The following is an 11,938-nucleotide window of genomic DNA, read 5'->3' on the forward strand; positions in this document are numbered from 1 at the left end:
CGTGACACGAGTTACAATTTTGTTCTATTGTATATTTACGTTACGGTGAGATAGTTTCCATTCAGAGGACTGCATTGATATACATATAGGAGATATTCATAGGATTCACTGATTTATAACATGGAGGTTGGGATAGTTCTAATGTCTTTTGATAATGGAAGAAGAGAATCACATGTGTGGTCGTTAAAATCTAACACAACATTTATGTTTTCAAAAGATCACTGTTGAACTGGTTGAATTACTTTTAATTGTTCGCGTCCAATTGTTATTCGTTCTGTGGTCCTAGTTAAAAGTGAACTTTAAAAACTGTGTATTATTTTGCATGTCGCCCAGGGACACCTACCAACTAAGTACCTCTACACAATATACACACATGAAGTTTTCATAGTTCCGACTATTGACAATCGAACACAACGTTTGAATGGTTTAATCTACCTTGTCTTGTGTGAATAAGGAAAGTGTATAAATTCCTGCTTACTTTGCAAGTACTGGGATCGCTGTATGTTGAGATTTTTTTACTGCATTCGTGGCATTTACTTTAATTCCGTTATAGGATATTAAGTGTTATCAAGACCGAAATGTCACCTCACAAGTTAGTGCCAGAAAAGTTTAATGTCGAACGATCATAGCTGTTCTCGTTGTGTCCTCATTGAATTATTAACGATTTAGTGGAAACAGCAATTACCTGGTATGGAGGATTGTTCTCACATCACATATAGGGAGCGATTACTTTTCTCCCAACTTTTAAGACGAATTTTTTCCTTCGTTATTAAGAATATATGAGATAAATCATCAATGTAAGAACCGTTGATTGTGTAAATCATTACAAAGACTGCATCTGAGTAGCACAAACTACCTACTTGTAGAACCTCACTGGTATGTCTACCGGAGTCTTATCTGACCTTTTGTAAAATAGCCAGACCATATATGTTAGGCAGTATTTATGTAATCAATAGAAACATTCCACAGGAGTTAACAGTAACATTTATTAATCTGACCTTTATACGAACATTTACTATTAGTACAACTCAGACTTTTAATTACGTATCTGAAAAATTGGGCTCCATTTTACATTAGGCGACATGTCACTTATGACTCGTGATACAACTGAAGGAAAAGATCTCATTGCTGTGCTCTTTAATGATCTGTATAGGCATGTTTCAATGTCATGTTTCACCTTTATCTACGGAGTTAAAGTTTGGTTCACTTTAAAGCAAGAAATAGTCTTTTAATTTCAATCCTTTTTGCCACCGAACCAGATGGAACATGTTTAACATATGTATTTTGTCGTGAATAATAGCCTTAGATGTGTATTAGAAAAACAAAAATACCGACAGGTCAACAGAATTTCGATACTAACACAAATATGACGAAGCTAGGGCAAAATAGAAACAACAGATTTCCTCGTGAAAAGGATGACCAGGCCTCACTTGTATAAAACATCTCAACTTGAGGTTTCCTCAAGTCGAGATTTTCCTCAGCTGATATCTCCTTGAAAATATCTTGTATGAAAATTCCTCAAGGAATTTCAAGACATCCTAGCCGATGACTTCCTCCTGTTCCTTGAGAAAATTTTATACAAGCCGTTTTTTAGGAGATATCAGCTGAGGAAAATCTTGACTTGAGGAAATCTCAAGTTGAGATGTTTTATACAAGTGGGGCCAGATGTTCAGGATGAGGTAGTGTCTTCACCCGATTATGTATCCTTATTGAGCCTAGTTAATAAAAAAGAGTTGCTACTATGCCCAGAATTCTTTTCAATCAGGGACAAATATTACTTGAATCAGAAATAAATTTCACGAGTTGGAAGGTTTGCTTTTCTTTCTCTCGTAACAATGAAGAAGGAATTAATTAAATAGCGACTCATTTTATATATATACATTTTACATATTTTTTATATATTCTATATCCGTTTTCTGGTTAAGACCTGTGAGGTTTACGTTGATGTTCTAAGACGTTTATGAAATATTACGACGAGGAGAGAGTAATTCAACACCTGAATAATAATTCTTTTAACAGATGATATGGTAAACGCGTCAATATTGAGGAATCTTGGATAATGATAATTGTTTTAACAAATGATAGAGTAATGTTTCTATAAACGCGTCAATATTGAGGAAACTTGGATAATAATGTTTTTCCTTGATGAAACCTTTGACGACCCTCGTGTATTGTCATTGTGACATCATCATCAGGATGTCCGGTATTGACCTCTGTACACCTGTTGTTGCCTGGTATGTAAACAGTTAAGATTTGTGTAGATCAATACGCCGTGTTGTATAAACATTTACACAGACTGCACATCGGAATTACAAAATGAGAGCCACGTTTATCACAAAACGTTCTAGCTCATGTTACTAACACTCCTAGAGTGCTTAGTCGGTCTGTCGTTATTACCTTGCTTAGGGTACAATATTTATCACCAATCTTTCTAACACAACATGCCTGTTATTCTGTGCAACTCGTCATATGTCCAACAGCGATCATGATGGGATAGCTATCACAAGCCTGCTACCAGCATTTATCGGCTGATAACGTGAACAATGGGGAGTATAACATTATTCATCGAGTGAACTGGACATTCTAATATAACACGCCTTATATATTATGTAACTCTCCATAAAGCCACAAGCGGTCATCATGTGATCTGCTAACGGCATGTTCATCCATATGATGGGAATTTCAGAATTAATCCTTTATAAAATCATCCACGAAGAGAAATTGAAAAAGATGTCTTATAAACAGATATCAGAGGAAGTAATATGCATACTAAAGATTTGATATAATATGCCTTGTTGTTCACGCCAAACTAAAAATAATGAAAGCAGGAAATAAGTCCTTCTAATTTTCAACATCCTTACATACTTCGCTGTTATTTTTCCAACTAAATATCTAAATGAATTCTAATGTGTGTGCTTAACAGTGATGAAATAAGCAGGGTATTGAACAGAAAAAATACCTTTTATGTCTACGCATTGTCTTTGCTCGTTAGAACTTGAATATCTAGATATCACGTGACATCACAGCCCTACACAGCAAAGTGTATAAGTGGCCTTATTGTCCCTGTACTCTCTCATCACTTCCAGGACTTTAACCTACAAATAAAACAAATCGGACTTCGTCCTTTGCTTTGGCAACACGGCTTCGAGGTTTAAATGTAAATCTCCAAGTCAATGAACGCGAACTAGTTGACAATAGAGTGAAATAAAAGTTAAACGTTATGTCTGTTAAGTTCTCGTATCTATATGCTTTGACCTGTTCTTTTTCATGTTTCAGACTTTTGAGCATTTCTCATCGCTTCGACTAGGTCATCACGCGAATGCCTTTTTATCTTGTGATGATTTTTTGTATAAAACTTGAGTAAAACAATCTTTTACGACGTCCTGATTATGACGTCACACACTCTGTAACAATTGTGATCGGGGAATTGGGTATAGTAACAAATGACGATAAACAAATTTGTCCGGAGTCCCTCTCTCTATTTCTTTCATTATTCTTCTTTTTCCCAACTTTTCATACAAAAGAGTTCCAATATAAGTAAAACTAAATGCTGAATCGTACCTAATCCAGTGAGCGATTGAGCGATAAGACCAAACAATTATCTCCCATCACTTCATCCATTACATATACACAACACAATAGAGATCATGGCCGTACAATAGGAACAACGATTTTTTTAGAAAATAAAGGGGATATTAAATCTGTTTCCTAGTACTCTGCAACTGATAAAACTCAAATGGCTTAAATTATAATTCCTTAAACACGGTGCATAGATCACATTTCAAACAAAAACTCATATAAAATGCGAGACCGTTTTATAAAAGACGAATAAACAAACTCTCTTTCTTACACGAAAGACAAAGACAGATTAATAAAAGGCGAATAAACAAACTTTCTTTCTTACACGAAAGACAAAGACAGATTAATAAAAGACGAATAAACAAACTCTCTTTCTTACACGAAAGACAAAGACAGATTAATAAAAGACGAATAAACAAACTCTCTTTCTTACACAAAAGACAAAGACAGATTAATAAAAGGCGAATAAACAAACTTTCTTTCTTACACAAAAGACAAAGACAGATTTATAAAAGGCGAATAAACAAACTCTCTTTCTTACACAAAAGACAAAGACAGATTAATAAAACGCGAATAAACAAACTTTCTTTCTTACACAAAAGACAAAGACAGATTAATAAAAGACGAATAAAGAAACTCTCTTTCTTACACAAAAGACAAAGACAGATTAATAAAAGACGAATAAACAAACTCTCTTTCTTACACAAAAGACAAAGACAGATTAATAAAAGGCGAATAAACAAACTTTCTTTCTTACACAAAAGACAAAGACAGATTTATAAAAGGCGAATAAACAAACTCTCTTTCTTACACAAAAGACAAAGACAGATTAATAAAAGGCGAATAAACAAACTTTCTTTCTTACACAAAAGACAAAGACAGATTAATAAAAGACGAATAAAGAAACTCTCTTTCTTACACAAAAGACAAAGACAGATTTATTAAAGGCGAATAACAAACTCTCTTTCTTACACAAAAGACAAAGACAGATTAATAAAAGGCGAATGAAGAAACTCTCTTTCTTACACAAAAGACAAAGACAGATTAATAAAAGGCGAATGAAGAAACTCTCTTTCTTACACAAAAGACAAAGACAGATTAATAAAAGGCGAATGAAGAAACTCTCTTTCTTACACAAAAGACAAAGACAGATTAATAAAAGGCGAATGAAGAAACTCTCTTTCTTACACAAAAGACAAAGACAGATTTATAAAAGGCGAATAAACAAACTCTCTTTCTTACACAAAAGACAAAGACAGATTTATAAAAGGCGAATAAACAAACTCTCTTTCTTACACAAAAGACAAAGACAGATTAATAAAAGGCGAATAAACAAACCCTCTTTCTTACACAAAAGACAAAGACAGATTTATAAAAGGCGAATGAAGAAACTCTCTTTCTTATACAAAAGACAAAGACTGATTTATAAAAGGCGAATAAACAAACTCTCTTTCTTACACAAAAGACAAAGACTGATTTATAAAAGGCGAATAACAAACTCTCTTTCTTACACAAAAGACAAAGACTGATTTAAAGAGAACAGCAAGTTTATTATTATTAAAATATTATAGGGATGTAACTATATATTATAAAGACAATACAGCGTTTTAACAGATACACATAACAGTATAGTTTTAAACTATATTGTAGAAACGAGTTAATCCGAACAATTATGATCCGGACACCTAGTATTACACCACGGTTAAATCACCGAAGTATGTTGAAAAGATATAAATAAATTTAACATTAACAACTTCTAGTATAATTAATAATCAGGAATATTTTGTATGGACCACAGATATCCGGATTAACGAGATTCTCTTTGTGCAGATATAACCAGATTATGTAAGTTATATATATATATATGTACACATACATACAAAAATAAATGAGTAATAATGACTTAGTTGAAATGTTTCCCTCTTCACAATTATCCTAACACTCTGAAGTATCAGCCCGTGTTATCTCACAGCACGCAAGACGTGATGTCTAATGCTATTGTTTGTGCTCTTCACCACATCATTTCCGCGTGATTTATTTGACGTTTCCCAGATGTGTTAAAAAGCTCGATGCAGCAGTCCAATGATACAAAGGTAGAGAAAATGGTAATAAAATGAAGTAAAAATGGCATGCAAGAAAATATTTCCCTGTTATGATATTTTTCACAAGGTACTGTTAAGATAATTGATATAAGGAAGTCTTATCAAAAGTCACAACCAGTAAAAATGTAACAATGACACACGATAACTCAACATCCTTAACGGTTGTTCTCCGCTTGTCAGAAGAATATTTTCATAATCAAAAAATGTAACTACGGAAATGTCCGTTTTCGTCTGTTATCGCATGTCCAAAACCAACCACACAAATATACTGTTGATTTTCATTTAATTACCCATGCTTATATTTGTGTTCCATAAAGCAGTTGTTTCCTATATCGTACATTGTAGAACAATTTGAGATGCCTTAATGCACCTATAACAATGTTTTATGAGGCAATTAGTAGTGCGTTGTTTAAAAAGATTGTGACTGTCACCGGAATTTCCGTGTTATCAATGTAAACTTAGAGCTTGAATGAAGGGTGTTATTTATGTATGTTTCCAACGCTCAGATGATTGCGATTACAAACAATCAACACAAAAGGTCTGTGATGTATAAAGAGTGGTAGGGGGAGTCAGGAGGGAATGTCAATACATGGAAGTTGTTGAAGTTCTTAAGATAACAGATACAGACGATAGGATATCACCACGAAGTAAGAAGATCCGTGTTTGTATTGTCTTTGCTTGTGCGCCTCTCTGTACTGTGCGGTGTTTGGCGAGCGACGCTTAAGCATATACCAACGAACACTAGACGCAATGTGCTGATGTAAGTGACCCTTGAGTTTTGCAGTTATATATTCAAAATATGGCTGAATATGGAGAAGTCTAGAGAGTCCACAAATAAACGTGTATAACCTCAACAGCCAAAATTTGGAATTATGGAGTAATACATACAGCCGCGGTAATATTTGCTGTGTCAAATACGCATGCTTCAGGATAAGCTCAAATGCCATTCATGAGTCACATATACGAATTAGCGCACACAGCAGACATGTATCCGACAAACACTTATGCGTCAGGATTGCTCCTTTTTGGCGCGGCAATCCTCTAACGGCAGAAGAACTCGTAGGAGGCAGCTCCCACGTCTGTCATCAGCCAGAGGACGACAAAGCAAGAATTGGAAGAAAACATTAAACCTGCTACTTATTATAAAACGAGTTCGTGGCTAGATCATCGTATACATTTTGACGCATTCTGGTCACAAGAGGGGAAAGATCTGCTGCTGGCAGTGTTACTACCTGGTGAAGCCTTTGGAGTATTAGGTAATATTCCAAACGGCACAAGAGACTATTACGATTTCTCCAAATCTGACTGATTTGTGCAGGACACAATTAAAGGCAGAAAGGCAAAAGTCAATCAGCATTTTTGCCCGAGTTGGAACTTTTGCTTACTTGGCTTAGCTAACAACGCTTAATAATTTATGAAAAATCTTCACGAATGGGCATTTCATAGATGCCCTGCACGAATCCGCTTATAAAATAATTAAGGTCATTCTTAATCTATAAAATGGTACCACATGCTGCGAATTAGGACAAATCGGAGAAGAAAAACTACGCAAGATCAACCGTTGCTAAAACAAACAGAAAACAAAGTGAGGACACATAGGAACGCAAGTACAGCTCAAGAAATGGCCTGGACCTACCAAACCGAAGTTCATTTCTCGGCCTAAGTGTCTGCATAATACCAAGTTTTACGGCGACCGCGCATTTGTTAAACAGGCTTTCAGAGAATGACACTAAGTTTAAATGAACAGCAGCATGTAATGACGTATTCATTACACTGAAACATGCAAATGAAAATCCCCGTTCTAGCCTAATCAGACTTTCATAAAACTATAATATAAGACACAGGTGCAAGTGGATTTGCTTCTGGTGCAGTGCTGTCACGTCTCTTCAATATAGCGGAGCAACCGATTGCCTATGCTAGCAAGACATTCTCCTCAATCGCGTGGAAATATTCTTACAAAACGCGAGCTACTTGTTGCGCAGCGCACAAGTCATTATATGCATCATCTCTATAGCCGAACTCATACACCCAGAACAGACCAAAATTCTATGAAGTGGTTAAACTTTTAAAAATTCAGAAGGGCAACCCGCCAGACTGATGAAAATCATTATGATATGGAACATCGCCAGCACGGCATGGCAATGCAACGATCATTCAGTTTGATTTTTTACGATGCAGACGAGGGGATTGTGTACTAGTATATCCCTACGAAGGTGGAAACCAAGAAAACATTCACATCATTTTGGAGAGGAACACACAAAAGGATATCGAAAGTACGGTATGCAGTTGCGGCGGAATAGGAGAAACAACACAAATTGCCCACTGTATGCACCCCATAAAAGGAAGATATTGCGGATTTAGGAGCCAATCTATAAACATGCAACGAAAGAAACCTATCTGATGAAAAGTAAAAATAGACATTCCAAAAATGGAGCAAACACCGCTGTGTAGGTTTAGGAAATAAGGAGGAAACAAAAGACAAATTCAGAAGAAAAATTCCTGGCAAATTCAAGGATCACTGTAGAATGCTGAAATTGATTCGGCAAATACCTGTTAGACTCCCTTTCTGAATGCAATCTCTTTTCTGTGTCTAATCACGATGATTTTGTTGTCATAGCACGAGCATTGTTCTTTTCGGCCTTTGCAGATTGGCGAGTGACGTATGAGCATGCAGTTGGAACTTTACGCAAAGCGTCGCTCGACTGGTTTAAATAGCGCGTACCAGTGAACACAATTCGCCGATATAAAGTGAATCTTTGGTCTTTCAGTCTAGTAATGTTTGTGTATTTAATTCTCTCAAGTAGGGCTAATAATGAAGTACAGAAAACAGCGCACTTGACGTTATGGTTCATGCACACAGGCCCAGGCGTTCAGTGTATACTTAAATTGTCATATTAAGTGTATATATTCTTAATTATATTTTATAGATAAATATAGTTATATTTACTGTAAAGTAAGCAATTATCACTGAATATACGTAAACATTGTTGCACATCAAACACATTTTATCTCGGACATTTACGGGTACGATACTGAGCTAAAAACAAAGAGGCTACTTGTATATTCGCAACATTTAAGCAATATATATTCATCTTTAATATTAGAACAACTGCAGTTTGTATTGAGGCTGGTGAAATCATGGAAGGGGGTCTGTTTGATATTGTAAGACTACAATTATCTGTGCGCAATTTCCATTGAAATATTTAATGAGCCAAAAACTAATCGTCGTTAATGTTTTCCCTTTAAGAAACGACATGCTCAGCGATTGGGACTGGGTAAAATCCGAAATCAAATAGCTGCAAACTTCACTAATATGGAGAAATTCCAAACGCGAACATTAGCAGGTTTACAGTGTATCAGCAAGACCTCAACATCTCAATAAAATTATCCTTGAAACTCTCCATTTCTATACTAAATAATCGGTTTCATGTTTACTGTATCTGCTAGTGTCTCTAGTTCTGAAACAAGGCACTGAAAATCAAGTTTCGGAAATATACCACCATCGAGAACCGTCAATATTTCCCTAAAGGGATATTCTCGTTTGTGGCTTTCGTTATACATTTGACCATATATGGTAAATTAAATCTGAGCGATCGTGAATGTTTCAACAAATATCTCGCTATGACATTGATATGAATAGAAAAGGTATTTTGATTAGGCAAACTGTAGTTTTGATCAAGAGGAAAGTTTTGATAAAAATTTGTCGTGTTTTCAACACTCATAAAAGGCAAGTTTATATTGTTTTGATGAAAAGCTCAGCAGCTTCCGCAGCATTATACATAGACAAATATCTAAGTTTAAATTTCAATAATTAACCTACATTGGTGTTATATATCAAATGAAAGATGTCATATGTCAAATTATCGATAAAATAAGGTTCGTGCATGATAAAACAAAAGTGATCTGATTTAGAACAGGATAAATTTCAGCACCTTGAAACTTTTTTCCAAAGACATATGGATTACAAAAATCCTGAAAACATATATAATTTCCAACTGCACTATCCCATCACCAATAGGTCATTTTCTGTTGAAAATCAGTTTACGATAAATACCACTCGCTAACAGTAAATATAAAGTAAAAGAGATGCGCAGGTCTGTAATGTCTATTGTGTTAATTAGTGTACAATGATCATCATTTCAACAGTTGGACAACACATTTCAAGACCTTAGACAGAACCACAGTGAACAACAAAGCAGTGCGAGAACCTCTTTGACGACTAAATAAGGACAATATTGATAAAATGTATATATATATATCTACAAAGATATGTTCATAACACGTCTTACATATTAATAAATATCAACCAGATTTCTATGTACGTTTTCTCATCCAAAAACTTTTTGATTTTACTTCAATAAGAGAAAATTTACAAGCATCAATATTTTCATACGAGTGAGAAAAAATAATGTTTACTATACCTGTAAATAGTTCTTATGGTAAAGGGTTCAAGTCGTCTGATAAACATTTGTACTTACATCTGAGCCGTCTTCACTTAATATCAGTACTAACAGTGTCAGGTGAATGCAATCAACATTCACCTACTTTGTAAGGTCTGTAAAGGACATTTTGAAGATGAAACCAGTCACGCCTTGATTTCAACATTTCGGTCCCTAGCATCACGAACGATTAGCAGGACAATATAGCTGTACTATGATTACGTTTCTATACCTGACTAAGTCTACACCTTCGTACAATAGAAAACTGCAGTGTTGAGAGCTGATAAGCCTCGTCACAGCCCATAGCCATGTTCAGAACACTTCTTATTGGATAGCTTGCGTGCATCTCATAGGTCAGTACAACTTGGTTGTGTCTTAGGAATTTCAGCTAACATTGCCAGTAAATATGCATTTGTGAAAGAATTGTATCCAATGACCCTTATTGTCCATTTCATCTAACTTCGCTACAATGTTTTTAAGCGTCTTGGAATTGGAATTTCATCAGCCCGGTATTATATACCGAATGGTACTGTGTGGTACAAATGGATGATTCTGGAAATCGAATGTGTGTAAACCAGAAGTGAAATATCAAATATTCCAGTAATAAACTATAGAAAGAGTATTGTTTATTCTACCTAAAATTTTGTATCAATGTGATGACCAACATGAAGATTTTGTTTTCTCAAAAATACTGTATTTTCATTTCATATACCTTGTCTTATGCAACTATGAGAAATTTTTTCCACATACATTTTTACATTGAGGAAAACAAATTTCCTTACTAGCATCTAGTTGATTCTGTAGTTTCTGTACTAAGGAAAATATAGATAATTATATGACGGCAACATTTTCATGTCTCGAGTATATTGTTGTTCTACTAGAGGGAAATAAATGTACTGACCTAGATATCAAGTACATGTACATTGCAAGAACAACATGCACAAAGCATGCTATATCACTCGTGTATATACAAACGCCAGATGTTTATGGAATGTTCACATTAAAGCAGTACTACAGCAAAATTACAAAGGCGTTACTATGGCAACATCACAAAAGCAATCACTATGACAACAGCACAAATGTGTAGAAATCTCTAATCAAATAGATTTACTATCATTGAAATAATTCAAGTGTAAAATATAAAATGTTGAACAAATATATTTAAAAGAAACTAAATTTTGCTCTATTCACTAAATCTAGAATCATTAGGATTTGAGATCTTTCTAGCTACCCATGCATATAAACGTGACCTTGAACTCATACTAAAATTTTCAGTGCATTTGCTCCTGATAAAAACCTGATGGGTAATTATTTGTACTATGAGTTGGGTATTTTATTTGTATGATAAGTCTTAGCCTACATTTACAAAACGTGAATCAAAATTTATTTGATCAAAGTTATAACGTGTAAACAACCAAAATCCAATGAAGGCTATTAATAGAATTATTCTCCTGTTTTACAACTGATGTTTCCTCGACTACTGATTTTATTCATTCTTATTCTCATTGGTAATCAGGTTAAAATTGAACTTAACCTGAACTTTAAAATATCAATTATGAAAATAATTACTGAGGGTTTGTAGTTCGTCAAGGAAAACAAAGATTCTAAATAGCATTGTCTAGTCACGGCCAGCATTACAGATGTCAAATGAATAGGAATAATCTTACAAAACACACATTATAAAGGAAAACAAAGCCATGCACGAATCTTTCATGCGAGCCATACCCTAAAGGCTTTTACTAGTCCCATCCAGCTTTTAATCTCTTAAATTAAGAAAGAAAACAAATACACTATATGCAACTAAAAACAAACACAAAC

This window comes from Ylistrum balloti, unplaced genomic scaffold (genome assembly GCF_031769215.1).
Source record: "Ylistrum balloti isolate Yb309-2 unplaced genomic scaffold, AGI_CSIRO_Ybal_v1 Utg370410, whole genome shotgun sequence".
NCBI classification, from domain to species: Eukaryota; Metazoa; Mollusca; class Bivalvia; order Pectinida; family Pectinidae; genus Ylistrum; species Ylistrum balloti.